Source organism: Somniosus microcephalus, chromosome 7 (genome assembly GCF_052327205.1).
Source record: "Somniosus microcephalus isolate GS21.2 chromosome 7, FLI_Smic_1.0, whole genome shotgun sequence".
Taxonomy (NCBI): domain Eukaryota; kingdom Metazoa; phylum Chordata; class Chondrichthyes; order Squaliformes; family Somniosidae; genus Somniosus; species Somniosus microcephalus.
The window spans coordinates 162,732,633-162,750,489 of record NC_140993.1 but is presented as its reverse complement, the minus strand read 5'-3'; the positions used below and the strand labels follow the sequence as shown (position 1 = coordinate 162,750,489).

Below are 17,857 nucleotides of genomic sequence, written 5' to 3'. Positions count from 1 at the left end.
TTTGTGTGGCACCTTGTCAAATGCCTTTTGGAAGTCTAAATACACTACGTCCACTGGTTCCCCTTTATCCACCCTGTATGTTACTTCCTCAAAAACTCAAGCAAATTTGTCAAACATGACTTCCCCTTCATGAAACCATGCTGAGTTTGTCCTATTAAATTATGTTTATCCAAATGTCCCGTTACTGTCTCCTTAATAATGGACTCTAACATTTTACCAACCACAGATGTTAGGCTAACAGGTCTATAGTTTCCAGCCTTCTGCCTACTACCCTTTTTAAATAAGGGTGTTACATTAGCAGTTTTCCAATCTGTCGGGACCTTTGCTGAGTCCAGTGAGTTTTGGAAAATTATTACCAATGCATCCACAATCCCTACCGCTACTTCCCTCAAGACCCTAGGATGCAAGCCATCAGGTCCAGGGGATTTATCCGCCTTGAGTCCCATTATTTTACCAAGTACCACTTCCTTAGTGATTTTAATCGTATTTATTTCCTCCCCCCCAGAGCCCCCTGTTTGTTCAGTGTTGGGATATTCTTAGTGTCCTCTACTGTAAAGACTGATACAAAATAATTGTTCAGTGTTTTTGCCATCTCCATGTTTCCCACCATTAATTTCCCGGTCTCATCCTCTAAGGGACCAACATTTACTTTAGCCACCCTTTTTCTTTTTATATAACTATAGAAACTTTTACTGTCTGTTTTTATATTTTTTGCTAATTTACTTTCATAATCTATCAGCTAATGTGGGAACCAGCAAGGGAAATTAGGTGGTCAGCAGTTCAGTGGGAATAGGGTCGAGGGAGCAGGAGGCAGGTCTCATGGACAAGGTGAGCTCAGAGAGGACTTGAGGAGAAATAGGAGAGAAACTAGAGAAAGATGTGAGTTCAGGGCTAGGGCAGGGTCGAACCTTAGGGGAAGTTTGGCTTGGTGGACTAGGGGAATGACCCTCACAACCTCTTGTGCTCAGAAATCATACTCCTCTTATAATCTAAGCCACGGAGATGAGGAAAGAAAGAAAGAAAAAAAGAAAGAAAGAAACTAACATTTATATAGCACCTTTCACGACCAACGGACATCTCAAAGCACTTTACAGCCAAATAATTCTTCCTGAGACTGTTGTCAGACTAGTCCTGGGAGGGGCTGGCTTTGGAAATCTGAAAAGATTCTGCAAAAAAACACAAACGGACAGAGTGACAAAAAGGAGCTTATAATGGTAATACTAATGTGGGATGGCCAAACATTTCACATTGTTCTGCGACTCCTGGAAAGATTGTGTGAGAATCCTTCTGATAGGTTGTTATATTGCAGTGTTCTGGAAGGCGCATTAGGATACAAGCCCCTTGCTGGGACTCCGGCTTCTCCATCTCCTACAACCTCCAGCACTTGTTTTTTGTATGGAGTTGGCCTACTCCTCAAAGTGGGTGAGATCCCTCATGGAAGCTTCCTCTCCTCCTGTTGCCAAGCGCTACATTTGATTGTGAGCTGCTTTCTCCTGTATGAACTGAATCAGGGATGAGGGTTATTGCACACTGAGAAGTGCCATTTAGGAAGCCCATGTTAGAAGAGGGAATGGTAAGTGAAAAAATGTGTTTCATGCAGATGAGAAGACATTAAAACTTGAGCGCTTTTACTAATGAGGATTCATTGCTGTAAGACTGAAAAACAGTGAAGAAGATTGAAGACAGGAGGCTTTCAGGATCTGTGCAAAACAATAGAGACAGTGAGAGACTGAGTGTATTGAAGTGCACACAACAATCAGCTTTTCCTTTGTGAGAAGTATAGCCAGCCAGTGCCTCACCTTGTCTAAATGTAGGCCCTCATGGCGTTGTTGTAATCAGGAACCTATAGTAAGTATAATTGGGTATTAAATGCATGTTCTATTCTATAATGTGCTCTTCCTTAGGAAACTGTTGCAGATGTCTTATAGCAGCAGATGGCAGTATTTACCAACAAAGCACAGTAAACCACTCAGACCTCACCGTCTGCGGCCTCTTGCATTGTTCCACGGAAGCTCAGCGTAAACTCGAGGAACAGCACCTCATCTTCCGATTAGGCACTTTACAGCCTTCCGGACTCAATATCGAGTTCAACAATTTCAGATCATAACCTCAGCCCCTATCATATTTTTATATTTTTTATCCACACTTTTGGTTTGTGCCTTTTCCTTTTTTTTCTCTCTCCCACACAGCAGCTGTTTTTCACTCCGCCAGCGCATTTCACACTTCATCTAGAGCCATTGTTTGTCTCTTTACCTGTCCTATTACTACCTCGTCTCACCTTAAATATCTCTTAATGTCTCTTCTTTCATCCCCGCCCCCATTTCCCAGCCCCCAAACTGCCTTTTAATCTTTTAATTTCCTGCCTTTTTTTCTCAGTTCTGTAGAAGGGTTTCGACCCAAAACGTTGATCTGTTTCTCTCTCCACGGATGTTGCCTGGCCTGCTGAGTTTTTCCAGCGTTTTCTGTTGTTATTTCACAGTAAACCACTGCCTTACAACAACAGACCAAAAAATAAAGGAAAATGTACTCGATGCCACAGATTACCCATTATTAGATAGGGCGCAACTGGTTAAATGGAAACAGGAAATGATCCAAAACCTTGGCTGAAGTAACCATTAATCACATTAGCCATTTGAAATTTAATAACTTGAACTTAGGAGCTCTTGTTTACCTGTCATATTAGACAGCATCTGTGGAGAGAACAGAGGAGTTAACATTTTAGAGTGGACCCTTTGTCAAAACTAGAGGATATTACAGATGAAAAACATTTAAAAAAGGAACAGAATAAAGGGAAGGGAGAGAGGAAAAAACACACACACAGTAAAAGAAATGGAATAACCTGTAAAGTGCTTAAGTGGAAAACTGGAGATGACTAAATGGTAGTAATGATATTAGCATGAGACAACAGGGAGCATAATGAGAGAAAGTAAGAAGTTAAAGACATTTACAAGACGCAGAGAACATATGAATAGCTAAGGAGGTGGGGGATGAGGCAGGTAGAAATCAAAGCGCGATAAACTGACAGGCTCCAGTGGACCAGGAGCTTGGGAAAATAAAAAAACAGGCCAACATCAAGGTTGAAAACCATCCTGAGAGCATTCTGGAGAACCGCCGCCCATAGAAAACCCTTAGAAATCTTAATGCTTTTACCAGCATAAGATTTGAAAAAAAGTAAAAATATATTTTTCACCCATTTATCATTTAAAAATACTTTTAAAAAAAGGTAAGTTTATTTTAGCCCTGTAAAAAACTTTAATTATTTTTTTGTTTAAAATATTTAATTTATTGTAATTTCAACTCATTTTAAAAATGTGATTTAAAAAAAATTATTTAATGTTTTACAGTGTTTTGGGGTGATCTCCATTCATATATTTGACAGGTATATCTGTCAAGTGTATGAAGGGAGATTCCCTTCTCCTATTGTCACCCCATGGCCCACGTGATCCCAGGGACGCTTGTGAACTGCATGCGCCTCTGGGATACGTGGGCCCTGCACATTTCGAGTTGGAGAGGCCCAGGAGTAGAAGTGTCTGGACCTCGGGAGCCCTCAGGTAAGTCCATAGATTTTTACCAGATCAGAGGCCTCCGCATGCAGGAAGCCTCCGATGGGAAAATACGGATGCTTTATTCCATACTTTATTCCATACCATGCTAGTATAAGTGATGCTTTCCCCTTATGATAGTGATGTAGTTTGAATGAACTATGCTATTGTGGTAAAACTATTATTTTGACTGCTGCTATCTCAATTGTTGTAGCTGATAGAACGTCTCCACAGTGATGTCTTCAACGACTATTGCTATGCAAGTTGATGTTCTAAACCATTTCCAAGGTTAATTTTAAAGGAAAAAGTAGATGCCAGCAAAACATTTATAGTTTTCACTAAAATTAGCAATTGGTAACTTTCCCCAATTCTTTAGTCTGTAAAGTTACATTAGTCACAGTTGGGTTGTAAATGGGTTACTATAGAATTCTAGAGTTCACTTTGATAAGCATGTGAAAAGGGTTTAGAGATATCCTACCACTAATTGCAGTTAACAATATCTACATTATTATGAATTCATGTATCCACTTTATGATGTAGTGTAGGACTGATATGAAACAAATTTTGGAATTATTTCCTTTATGGAGGTGAGGTTCAACAATGCTCTGATATCTTGCCTGTCTTCTCTTTATATGTGGCACTCATGTCAAATTCTTTGGAGGCCTGCGGAGTAATCAGAAAGAAACTCTGGATTTTGCATTCATGGAATGTGTAGAGTAGGTTGAAGCTTTATTCAGATCACTGAATGTTGTAAAGTTTAAGGTGATTCTACTTGGGTTACTTTGATCCATTTTGTAAGTCTTGCAACCTAGCCGCACACAGCCATCATGAAGAAACTGGAAGCTAAAGGAGTACACGGCCAAATCTTGGATTTTATATAGGATGCGCTTTCCACTCCAAGATCAATATAAGAGTAGATGTGAGACTCATTTAACTATTTCTCTCAAAAGAGAATTAAGGCAAGGTTTTACTTTCTTATCCAAGCTATTCAACGTCTTCATCAACAATTTGTTGGATGACATCGTAACGGGGTTGTCTCAGAGTTGTCTGTTCCAGGCATTTTTGAAAGAATTTCAGTACTTTTTTCATAGACGATACTGTGTTATTGGTAGATTTGTCTGGAGATCAAGTACACTCTACTTGCCAGCTTGAACAATAGAATAAGGTGGTGAATGTCTTGAAGTGTGGTGGTATTAAGAGGAAATCACAAAAGAATTAATTGGAAGACATGTTGGGCCAGAAATTAGGTTCGGGGCCTTGCCGCGCGTGCAAGCCCCCGATGTGCACTTACCCGGCGCGCTGACATTTCAATCCTGGCCCGCATTGCATTTCCTGTCACTGGCCTGCTTCAGGTCCTGCCGCGCTGTGCGTGCGTGACCCAGCGACGTACTTAGTGCGATGAGCCGGCTGGGATCACGTGAGCACTGGGCAACCAATGGGAGATTGCAAAAGTTCATTCATGAGTTTGATAGTAAGAACTGTCAAACTCATGAAAACTCCTGGCCCCAAAACACTACTTAAACTTGAAAGAAAATGTAAAAAAATATCGCACTACTTAAATAAACTATAAATAACTGTAAAAAACTATTTTAAACAATAATTTTAAACTTTGAAAAAAATTATTATATAAAAAATCAGGGCTAAAAATACACTTACCTTACTGTAAAGTCTTCAAAAAAAAAGAACCTGTGGAAAAATTTTCTAATTTAACTTAATAGACCACTTACCTGTTAAAAGTAAGTACTTACGGCTGCTTTTTCCACGCGTAAAAACCGGAGTCTTTTCCCCACAGGCAACTCTAATAAAAAAAGGGAAGTTCAGCGCGCACGTGCTGCCTGATACGTCGTACGTGTTCAGCCTCTTAACCCCTTGGGTCAGAGGAGAAGAAATGCCGGTTTTCCCCGCATGCGCTGTGCATGCTGAAAACCAGCAATTCCTCTGGGCCCACGCGTGAGTACCCCGTCTGTACTCACGCGTTGGGACAGGAATTACTGGCCCAACGGGTTTTGTCCTAATTGTTGATTCCTATAGGTAATTGAGAGTTCTTGTAGCTGTCAGCTTTGCCTGAACATGGTTCTTTGGGACTGTGCTGGGAAGGGGGTAAAAAAGCACTTTCATATTTCTTGTCTTTCTTTAGTGACAGCAAAATTAAGATTATGGCATATAAAACTAACAGGCATATGCAATGAAATGGTTTCTTTGAACACTTCTGTGAGATCCAGGACCAAGCTACATGGTGGATTTTTGACAAAAAGAAACAGCTGCAGGGAAGGAGGATTCCAGTCTGTTCCTAGCTATTGCTCTGTACCCTAGTAGGGAGCTATCATCTTTGCCTATCACACTAGGATTAACCATTTAGTGAAGGGTATGTGTGCTCTGAATCTTTGAACTTGAACATCTAGAACACCAAGGAGGCGTGCATATTGCAATATGTCCTGCATAAGCCTTGTAAGAATACTGGGCTTGGTATTCTATAAAATATTAATTTAGAAACCAGATGAGTACTTAACCTCTTCACTTTAATTCCTCACTAAAGAGCCATCTAGGGTTGAAGGGATAATTACAGTCCTAGCCCTTTTGGGCTACCCCAGATCAGGCGTATTCCCCAGACGTTCACCCTCAACTTAAGCTAGAGATAGCCGAATTCCATAAGACGCTTAAATGGGTCTAAAGGTTCAGGGTATCTCTCCCTAAAGGAAGGTCACCTAGCAATTTGAATAACAGATGTAAAGGCAGTTCAGTGGTATCACAGTAAATCGGCATTAACTGGATTGCTGATTATCAACCAATAGTTGAGATCAGTGTCTAAGACTGATATGAATTGGTGAGATTAATTTAGCATTAAAGCCCTTAGAAGGCTGACAAGTTAACAGCATTAAGTAGCCAGTCTAATGGCTTGATTAGAGTCTGTGGACTAAAAATTGGATACAGCCACGAAATGGGAAGTGTTAAGGCCAAACGAGGTTAAGCTGCGCCACCTGAAAATGGTCTAGGTAGCACGCAAAATTCATACTCACTCGTCATTAACATGATTATAGTCATGATTTCAGTGCTAAAACTGATGCTCAGTGGCTTAACGCTCAACAGGTGGACCAATACCGGGGCCAGTCTAATTCACAGTTATGTTTGCTACAGGCTTTTTCCACTACTTAAAGGGGAGGTGCAGTGATGCTGCAGCACCTCATTGTAAGGGCAGTTGGGTTTGCAGCTGCCCCAACAACCAGAAGAAGAAGCAGCTCAAGGACAAGGAAGAGTTCTGTACACATCGAGATAGCAGATTGTTGCGCCAGTAAGAGAACCTGGAGGTTCTCTGATGAAGCTCTGGAGACACTGGTAGTCACCGTGGAGAGGAGATGACGACTGTCCTCTACCCGCAAACTGGCAGGATGCCCTATACATCCCGAATGATGTGCAGGAGATTGCGGACCATGTGATGGCCAGCACTGTAGTCCCCTGGACCGTCATCCAGTACAGGAAGAAGTTTAATGACCTCACACAGGTGGTCAAGGTGAGTGAAGGCTTCAGCAAATGCCTCATACTACCATCTGCATCATAAGCCTCGCACACTGCTCAAAGCATCACACCCCCAGCACTCACCTACCAACAATCTCTATCACCACTCACACCTCCTAATCATAGCTTAATTTCACCCTCACAACCTTACCGCTGCTGCAACACTTGCACCTACATCTCACACCTTGCACACACTGACAGCTATTCAACTATGACAGGCACATCATCCAAACACTGCACCATACTCACTCACATACTTCTCTTTCTCTTGCAGGCCAAGCTGGCACATAATTGCTGGGAGCAGCAGCAGACAGGTGGGGGGCCAAGCGAACACGCAGAACTTCAGCTAGCTGGAGGAGCGAATACTCCAGATAATTTGGCACCATGTGGTCAACGCCCTGGCAACTGTCAACCCCTTAGAGACAACAGTATATTCATTCCTAATCCTTCTTCCCACATCCCCCTCAGCCCACAATCATTTCTCACTTTCAAACTACTCATGTTGTATGCATGCATTTTTGGCTCCCCGCCCCCCCTTATCTCACCATAACCCACCTCTGTTTTCAGATAATCAAGAAACACCTGAACAGCCTGTTGCTGAGGTCAATGCAGATAGCAAGCGGGTAGAAGAAGAGGAGGAAGAAGATACTGCATCACTGCATCTCTCACTCGCAGACACCAGCTCAGAAACTGGCACTACACAAACTTTAGAGGCTAGTGTAGAAGCGGGATCTGCACAGGGTGAGGCTCCAGGTCCGAGTGGGCTGCAGCAAGGCCAGGGGGAAAGGGTAGCTCGGGGGCCAGCTCCCCAGAGGGTGAGTTTGCACGTGAGATCTGCTGCACAGGACTCAGATGAGGACCTCAATGGGGAGGCCCTTCAGAAGAAGGATGATGGGCATACACACAGAATTGATGGGTGCAATGGCAAGCCTGCCAGAGAGCCTCTCGGCAATGTCAAGGAGCGTGAAGGAGTCCGCCTCCAGGGCTCTGTGCAGAACGTGGAGCCCAGGATTTCCAGCTTGTAAATGACCGTAGACTCCCAAAGAGACCATGGCGACCCAGACGTGATGGTGCATGTAATGAGCAATGTCGCAGCTTCCATTGCAGCACAGGCGGAAGCGACCCAACGTCTTAGTGCTGCAGCAGAAGTGCAGACTGCTCTCATGCAGTCTCTGCTTGGTGCCATCAAAAATCAGACTGCTGTCATGCAGTCTCAGCTTAAAGCCAGCCAAGCTCTGACTACTGCCATCATGGCTGAGTTTACCACCGTCGACCGTCGCAGCAGGCCAGCACTCTGTGCTCCAACAGATTGCTAGGAATGCTGAGGCACCACCCCAGGGGAGTGGCAGTGGAAGCAGGACCCTGCTGTCCTCTCTTAAGATGACAGTATTCCTGTTACCACCTCTGCCACTTCGCCAAGGCTGTTGCCGCTGTCTGTCAGCCAGCCTGCCCAGACTGCTGCTGCCCATGCCAAGGTGGTGCAGTCTACAGCCGGGCCTTCTAGGGCCAGAGCTGCTCAAGGTCGTCCAGCAAGGCCATCTGAAGTCTTCCACATGGAAACTCAGCAGCCTTCCACCCGCCATGCTGCAGCCACTGGGGGAGCACTAGATTAGGAAAAGCCACACGAAAGACAGGCACTAAGGGATTGCACAAGGGTGATTAGTTAATATTTTTCATGTAAATATGCATGAATTGATTTGTGAAATAAATTTATTAATTTTGTTTGGAATCTTTTGTGGTGTCTCTCATTTTAGCATTTATGCCCAGGAAGATGCTGTGATATTCCGTGAGACAGAGATGGTATGATGGGGATGTGGGGTTTCATTCATTCGAATCGGAGTCTGATGAGCCATTCAAGGACCGTCCGTCTGGAAGGACGATTGGCTGCTTACCTCCTCTCTCCCTCCTCTTCCTTTTGATCCTTGTCGGCCTCCTTGTCCTCCTCTCCCTCTCCCTCGTCCTCCTCCTGAGGTGGTGCCACAATCCCTGGTGGCAAGGGCTGCACCCTCATGATGGCTAAGTTGTGACGCATGCAGCAGACCACCACGAAATGGGACACCTGCTCCGCTGAGTACTGGAGGGCTCCTCCCGAGCAGTCAAGGCAGCGGAACCGTTGCTTCAGTAGCCCGATGGTCTGCTCGGTGATGTTGCTGGTGGAAGCATGGCTCTCATTATATGAGTGCTGGGCACAAGTGTTGGGGTTGTGGAGGGGAGTCATGAGCCAGGTGAAGAACGGATAGCCCTTGTCTCCGAGCAGCCACCCTTGAGTATTCTGTGGTGGCTGGAAGATTGCTGGCACACTGGACTGACGCAGGATGAAGGTATCATGGCTACTGCCAGGATAGCGGGCATTGACATTGAGGAATCGCTGTGTGTGGTCGCATACCAACTGCACATTAGGTGAGTGGTAGCCTTTGCGGTAATGGAAGATCTCAGGATTGTTATGTGGTACCCGCAAAGCCACGTGTGTGCAGTTGATGACGCCCTGCCCCATGGGGAAGCCCGCTTTCCTGGCTAAGCCATATACATGCTCATCCTGCTTCTCTCTACTGAGAGAAGACAACGCAGTGGAGAGCCTCGGTGATCTCCCGGATGCAGCGATGGATGGTGAACTGTGAGATGTTAGCTATGTCTCCTGCTGCAGAGTGGAAGGATCCGCTGGTGAAGAAATTGAGGGCCACGGTGACCTTGACTGCCACTGGGAGAGCCGTGATCACCCTGCTCTCAGGCTGCAGGCCTGGTTGCAGGAAGTGGCAGAGTTCTGTGACCACCTCCTTGGTGAAGCGTAGCCTCCTAAGACACTGCTCCTCACTTAAGTGGAGATAGGAGAAGTGCTGTCGGAATAGCCTAGATGGGTAAGGCTGTCTGTTGAATGCCCCCATGGCCCTCCTCCTCCTCCATCTGCACGCATGTTCCCATCTTCCTCGGTGCCTCTGCTCCCTCTGCCGAAGATCCTGGAGCGCGAGGTCGAATGCCAGTACAGCCCCCATGACTGTGAGCAGAAGCCTTTAAAAAATAATGAAGGTGTTCTGCACTTGCAACAACACTCCTGGTTACCTTGGAATCTTGAAAGAAGTTAATAAAACTGTTGGGGTTGCAGAAATTAGCATAGAGCCAGTCAAACTGCATAAACATGTCGGGTGCAACTGCTTGCTGATGATATCTTTAAATACCGCTGCTGGAGCTTCCTTCCTGATGTTGAATGCTTGCTCTTCCTGTCATTACTTAGACATGTCGGTAAGTTGAACGGCGAAATCCAATGCTGCAGATCGGGTGTCAAATGAGCATTGCACACTCACTGATGCCATGATCTCGTTAATTTAAATCCCTCTAGCGATCGCGTTTATCGGCAGCGCTACTGATCCTCACAAAATGGTGGCCGCTGCGGGACCCTGCTCCAGCTGGCGGGAGTGCGCCGGCTGCCGTTTCTTCGCCATTTCATGGCGGTAATGGGTGGCGTAAAACACCCCAATTTTTAGCTCTATGTGGTTAACATTGTTTCCAGAATTTATATGACTTCATCCTTATCAGCTTCATGATTGAGCTGATTGCTCATATTCCTCTGGGTTGATGCTGTTGGCTTCTGAGATGTCGGTAGATGACCCTTGTTCTGTAGCGGGGTTATCTGTTCTTCTTGGATCCTCTACTTCAGGCTAATTCCACGTTACGCATTGGGAACTGTATCTGAAATAGTTGGCTTAAATTTTACTTCATCTCAGTACATTTCAGTGACACACTTATCTCTGCCAGTAACTAGCAGGTATAGCCATACAATCTGACTTCTATAATCTCTTTTTATGTCCTGGATGCACTTTGGCCCTCTTTGAGGCACCCTTCGATATATGTTAAAGACAAAAAAAAAGATGATTAACAAAACTAACAGAGAGACTGCTAATAGATGTGCTAAACACCCTCTTATATACCTTGATTTTTAAAGAAAAACCCCTTTCCATTCAATTGACCAATCTGAATGACGTGTCAATCACAGTCATGTAAGTGCCCTTGAGAACCTCCAAGTTAATGAATCATTGGTACCTAGACATGCTCAGTCACCCACTTACTCCCTAGCTCCTCAATCTTTCTCAGACAAAGGGTCTTGCGCAGATACAGATAAGGCATGATCAATGTATTTATATCTCACCAATGTCCTTGATGCTGGTCTTCTATCGCTGGTAAGGCATATTTTGTTTATATGCAAGTCTTTGTGGTTTTAATTAGCTTTAGTCTCTTTTAATTTCCCAGCATTCAGTTTAACTATTGACTCCATTTTGAGGACACCTTTAAGCTGAAACTCCATTTTGAAGACACATCTCAGGCAATTTCCAGGGCAATTCTACTACAGTTGTTCCACCATGTTCAAGGCAGATGTCTGTTGTATAGCTGATCAGGAAACTTTGGGACAACAGATGTTGGAAAGTGTTACCTGAAGGCTGAGTAGGAGAACATGTGCTAACATATCCAGATTCTGGTGTACATAATGATTGTGTTGTAGAGACGCAAGTAGTTTCTACTGAAACATCTCCAACTGGTGAACCTATATTCAATGAGGTATGTCTCCATGCTGTTATTAGGAGGATGGTAGCAATATACTCAACCATTTTATTGTGAATTTGTGCTGCTCACTATGCTGTGTTGGTGAAAAATAGATTCACTCAAGTCTGTCTTAAAGTAAAAGTACACAGTTTATTAACAGAACGTTCTGGGAGAAGAGCCTTAGACCCCGCGGTCTAGTGGTCACCTTCTCACCATTACAGTGATATCAAACTTCTTTTATACAGGCAAAACACTACACACAAATGTGTTCACCCAATTATGTTAGAAGAGTTTCTTCTATCTGCAGTCTGCCTAGTGAAGGTTATATTCCACATTGAGATTACAAAAATGGCTACCTGAGTGGATTGATGAATCTTAAGCATACTGTTGGGTTTCTGCACATCAGCTGCCTTGCTAAAATTCTTTGGGCTAGAAATTCGGTGCATTTGTGCCTCTCGTTGGCGCTAATGGGGCGCAAACGACTCTTCACCCGGGTGTGGCGCCACTAACGACTCCCACTAAATTCAGCGGGAGTTTAGTGGCAGCGGTAACTGGTAGCACCCCGCTCCGCTGCACAGGCGATGACGACGTCATCACTGTGCGCAGTGCCTCGTTTTTGCCCTGCCTGCAAAATTGGCCCGTGCCCCCTGAATCTGTGCCGGGCAATGACAGTGACCGACTCGGGGCAGGAACGGAGTGGCAGGAGGCTTGCCGGGTGCTAACTAAAGGGGAGGTGGCAGGTGGGGGGGAAAAAAATCGGCCGACTTACTTATCACGGCCCGTTGCATCTTTGAACACGGGGTCCGTGCCGCGATCTGGCAGCCCGGCACTCCTCTTGAGTGTCGGGCTGCTGGCACAGCACCCCGCTCCCCGGTGGTTCAGGTAGGGCCCTGCAGAGTTGTGGACTTGGGCCCTCCCCTTTAATGAAGGGAAGAGCCCTTCCATGCGGCAGCACTACGTGGCCCAGTGCGTAGCGCTGCAGAACGCACCACCCCGATACTCGGGTTAGCGCTCTAAGAAGGAAGTGGAGCGCTTGAATTAGTGCTCCACCTCCCTCTTGGGGTGCTAAAACTGAAGTTTGCGATCGCCGGCGCTATTTTTTGTCGGGTGCTAAATTTAATCAAACTAGTCGCTAACGAATTTTTCCCCCTTTATATTTCCCCATTTCTGTTTTTCCTGGTCACCAACAGAACATTCTGTTGTCTAGCAGTAACTTCTGTTGTACCTGATTGTTATCACTGCTTGGTACTTAATCAAACATTTATATTGAAATGTATTTTAGAAAGGGTGAATTATTTGAAAGCATCTAATCATGTTGCTTGCTAGTGTGGTTGCGCTCCACATGTAGGGCCCACTGTATACTCATTGTCATTTCAATATGGGGCCAACCAACGAGGGAGCTGAGGATGCAAAAATAGTTGATGGAAAAATCTTTGGCCAGACTGGGCTATGGACACACGAAAGGCTGCTGGACCGGATAGCATCCCTGGACGGGTACTCAAGGAATGTGCTGATCAGCTGGCTGATGTCTTCACCGCCATCTTCAATCTGTCATTGGCCCAGGCAGTAGTCCCTACATGCTTCAAGACCGCTACCATTATTCCTGTGCCAAAAAAAACGGCTGTGACGTGCCTTAACGACTATCGACCTGTCGCACTCGCACCCATCATAATGAAGTGTTTCGAGAGACTGGTCCTGGCTCACATCAAAGCCAGTGTTCCCGCCTCTCTTGACCAACACCAGTTTGCCTATCGTGCAAACAGATCAACGGAGGATGCAATCACAACTGCTCTACACTCGGCACTGAATCACTTAGATGGTAAGGAGACCTACATCAGAATGCTGTTCATAGACTACAGCTCAGCATTCAACACTATCGTCCCCAACAAGCTGGCCACCAAACTCCAAACTCTTGGCCTGAACACTTCCCTCTGCAACTGGACCCTGGACTTCCTAACAAACAGACCCCAGTCTGTCAAATTAGGTAACCACACCTCTTTTCCCCCCCCCCCCCCCGCCGACCCTGAACACGGGGGCCCCACAAGGATGTGTGCTGAGCCCCCTCCTCTACTCCCTCTTCACCCACAACTGTGTGGCTGGTTCCAACACCATCATCAAGTTTGCGGATGATACCACGGTAGTAGGCCAGATCACCAACAACGATGAGTCAGCCTACAGGGAGGAGGTCCAGCATCTCGTGAAGTGGTGCGCCGATAACAACCTGGCCCTTAACATCAAGAAAACCAAAGAAATCATTGTGGACTTCAGGAAGTCCAAAGGCAGAAGTCACACCCCCATCCACATCAATGGGGCTGTGGTGGAAAGGGTGGATAGCTTTAAGTTCCTCGGAGTCCACATCACGGAAGACCTCTCCTGGTCCCTCAATACCTCCTCTCTGGTGAAGAAGGCCCAGCAGTGCCTATATTTCCTAAGGAGGCTGAAGGGATGTAACCTGTCACCCCTGATCCTCTCTAACTTTTACCGCTGCACAATAGAGAGCATCCTGACAAACTGTATCACAGTATGGTATGGCAGCTGTAGCTACTATGACCGGAAAGCCCTGCAGCGGGTAGTCAAAACTGCCCAACGCATTACCGGCACCCGGCTACCGACCATAGAGCACATATACCAGAAACGCTGTTTACGGAGGTCACGGTCCATCATCAAAGACCCTACCCACCCCAGCCACAGTCTGTTCGCCCTCCTGCCATCTGGGAGACGCTACAGATGCATTCGCACCCGTACGACCAGATTTAGGAACAGCTTCTTTCCCAGGGCTGTCATCCTACTGAACTCCACAAATAAACTCTAAAGCCTGCACATCTGCCAATGCACTTTATTATGGTTATGTAAATGTTAATGTATTACAAGCCAAATGAATGTTGAATGTTTAAATGTCTTAATCTAAATGTACACGCTCGGGAGCCACAAGCCTACATTTCGTTGTACTGCACTTGTGCACTAACAATGACAAAAGTTGATTTGATTTGATTTGATTTGGCTCTCTCTGAGTGGTTCAGTAGGTGCCATGCTGCACTGCTAGTGGAGCAGACACCCTCACCAGTTTTGGTAATCACTTCATCCCCTGCCACAACTCAAGTGGGGCAATGGTGCTGCTGGCATTTCCACTCTAAGATGTTTCAATGTAGAAGAGTATTAGCCTATGACAGGAATTAGATACGGCACCATAAGTGGTTGTTTACATCACGTAAGTAATGCTGAATTGCTTAATCAATGCTGTGCTCCATTGGTCAACCTGCTATGTGGGCATTTGCACATACTTGTATGAACAACTGTGTCAGGGAAGTTAACAGGCAGTTGAATGTTTTCCCCAAAACCTTTGATAATGTATTAACCCCTGAATAGTGCAGCTACAGCAATTTAAAGCTATATATCTAACTCACTCAGCTTTCTAAGGCAAGTGGCCAATTCGAAGTAAATTTTGAAAGACCGAACTTAAAATTTTCTTTCTTACCTTAAAATATAATTGAGCAGAATTTGAGGATGCAAATCTAACTGTACAACATACACTATTAAATTCTGAGCAGTTACATTGTTCAAATAATACATCCATGCTCAGAATCACTGGAACTAGGGTTTTGGTTTTAATCCTAGATAATTTCTCTGATTCATCCCGTAAGCAGGCCTCACTCCCACTATGAACCTGAGTGCATCTTTTCCTCCCTAATACCTAAGTAAATTAAAGTGAGACTCCGGGATTATAAGAGAACTGTTACTCTGTACCCTAGCTACTGGAATGTATCACGTCCTGCTGACGGTGTTTTTGTTGAGAAATGCTTTGGATGGTAACTATTACATGCTGTTTCTTGCAATACAAAGTGTAAGTTTAAAAATTCAACACAAACAAATATTTATTTTAGACACATCTGCAGTTCTGTAGAGTTCTTGATCATCTGTATCAGTGCCTATCCCTATACTCTTCAGCCCCATTCTTAAACAGATATTTAGCAATCTCTTTCTTTTCTGAAAGAATTGATCAACTGTTTTTACCGGCCATCGGTTGCATTGTACATAAATTTTTTTCCTGCTGATCCAATCTCATAATCAGTCTTGGATGAAAGAGTTCTGGAGGCTTATGCTTGCAGATAATTGTTTTTCAATGTGATAACTCTTTTGTGTGAATTCTACTTTGGAAACATCACAAATGTCTGTGTATAGAAGATCTACTGAAGTACTGTGAATTGCTACGAACTGCAATTCTTTTTCTGTGGAGAAAGAACTATCATACAAAATTGGATAAAGGCATCCAGACAAAGGAGCGATCTTTTGTTATTGAAACTGAATACTCCCGAGCAAAGGCAAGCTCCTGAGTTTCCTCCTAATTGCAGCCCCAATAGTATATTCCACTGAAGTGGTGGTGCTGGTGGTCTATTCCTAAATCCTGTCAGTGGGAATTGAAAATATCTTAGTCTTTTTAAAAATAAAAAAATTCAAACTGAGGTTGAATCAAGAACCTTTTTTTTAAGCAAAATATTATTTAAATGGAGAGAGACTACAGAATGCTGCGGTACAAAAGGATCTGGGTATCCTCATACATGAAACACAAAAAGTTAGCATGCAGGTACAGCAAGTAATTAGGAAGGCAAATGAAATGTTGGCCTTTATTGCAAGGGGGATGGACTATAAAAGTAGGGAAGTCTTGCTACAACTGTACAGGGCGTTGGTGAGACCACACCTGGAGTACTGCGTACAGTTTTAGTCTCCTTATTTAAGAAGGGATATTCTTGCATTGGAGGCAGTTCAGAGAAGGGTCACTAGGTTGATTCTGGAGAAGAAAAAATTTGTCTTATAAGGAAAGGTTGAGCAAGTTGGGCCTATACTCATTGGAGTTTAGAAGAATGAGGTGATCTTACTGAAACATATAGGCCCAGATATTCCGATCCCTACGGGTGGAATACTGCGTGCAGTTTTGGTCTCCATATTTAAGAAAAGATATACTTGCTCTCGAGGCGGTTCAGAGAAGGTTCACTCAGTTGATTCCAGAGATGAGGGGGTTGACGTATGAGGAAAGGTTGAATAGGTTGGGACTCTACTCATTGAAGTTCAGAAGAATGAGAGGCGATCTTATCGAAACATATAAGATTGTGAGGGGGCTTGATCGGGTGGATGCGGTGAGGATGTTTCCAGTGATGGGTGAGACTAGAACTAGGGGGCATAATCTTAGAATAAGGGGTTGCCCTTTCAAAACTGAGATGAGGAGAAACTTCTTCACTCAGAGGGTAGTAAATCTATGGAATTTGCTACCTCGGAGAGCTGTGGAAGCTGCAACATTAAATACATTTAAAATGTAGATAGACATTGTCCTAGCAGATAAGGGAATTAGGGGTTACGGGGAGAGGGCAGGGAAGTGGACGTGAGTCTAGATTCAGATCAGCCATGATCCTATTGAATGGCGGAGCAGGCCCGAGGGGCCGTATGGCCTACTCCTGCTCCTATTTCTTATGTTCTTATAAATGCCGGTTCTGGCATGCACTGCGCATGCGCTGAAAACCGGCATTTCCGATCTGTCAAGAAAGCTCTTGACAGATCCTCCAGCTGCCCTGGAGAAGGGCCTCTGCGGGTGGATAGTTCCGCTTTTTGGAGACCCTCCACCCGCAGAAAACCCTTATCATTCTTACGCTTGGTAGAAGCAGGCATAAGGCCTGCTTTTACCAGGATAAGAGTTGAAAAAAGTTAAACATTTATTTTCCACTGATTTATCATTTAAAAATACTTTTAAAAAAGGTAAGTTTATTTTTAGCCCCGTAAAAAACTTTAATTATTTTTTTCAAAAAATTAATTTTTGTTTAAAATACTTAACTTATTGTAATTTCAAGTCATTTTAAAAATATGATTTAAAAAAAATGTATTTTAAAGTTTTACTATGTTTTTGGGGTGATCTCCATTCATATATTTGACAGGCCTTCCTGTCAAGTGTATGAAGGGAGGTTCCATCTTTGATTGGCTCCCCATGGCCCACGTGATCCCAGGGACGCTGCGAACAACATGCGCCTCTGGGATACGTGGTTCCTGTGCACTTGGAATTTGGAGAGGCCCAGGAGCAGAAGCGTGTGTGTCCCGGGAGCCCTCAGGTAAGGGCGTAGATTTTTCCAGATCGCAGGCCTCCGCCTGTGGGAGGCCTGCGATCAGAAAATACGGGCCATAAGATTCTGATGGGGCTTGACAGGGTAGATGCTGAGAGGATGTTTCCCCTCATGGGGGAAATCTAGAACTCGGTGGCATAGTTTCAGGATAAGGGGTCGCCCATT

At 44.6% G+C, this 17,857-nt stretch overlaps 1 pseudogene; it reads left to right on the top strand.

Moving 5' to 3' along the window:
- The window catches only part of LOC147114981 (uncharacterized), a 421,733-nt pseudogene that overhangs the window by 224,844 nt on the left and 179,032 nt on the right, over positions 1-17,857 (top strand).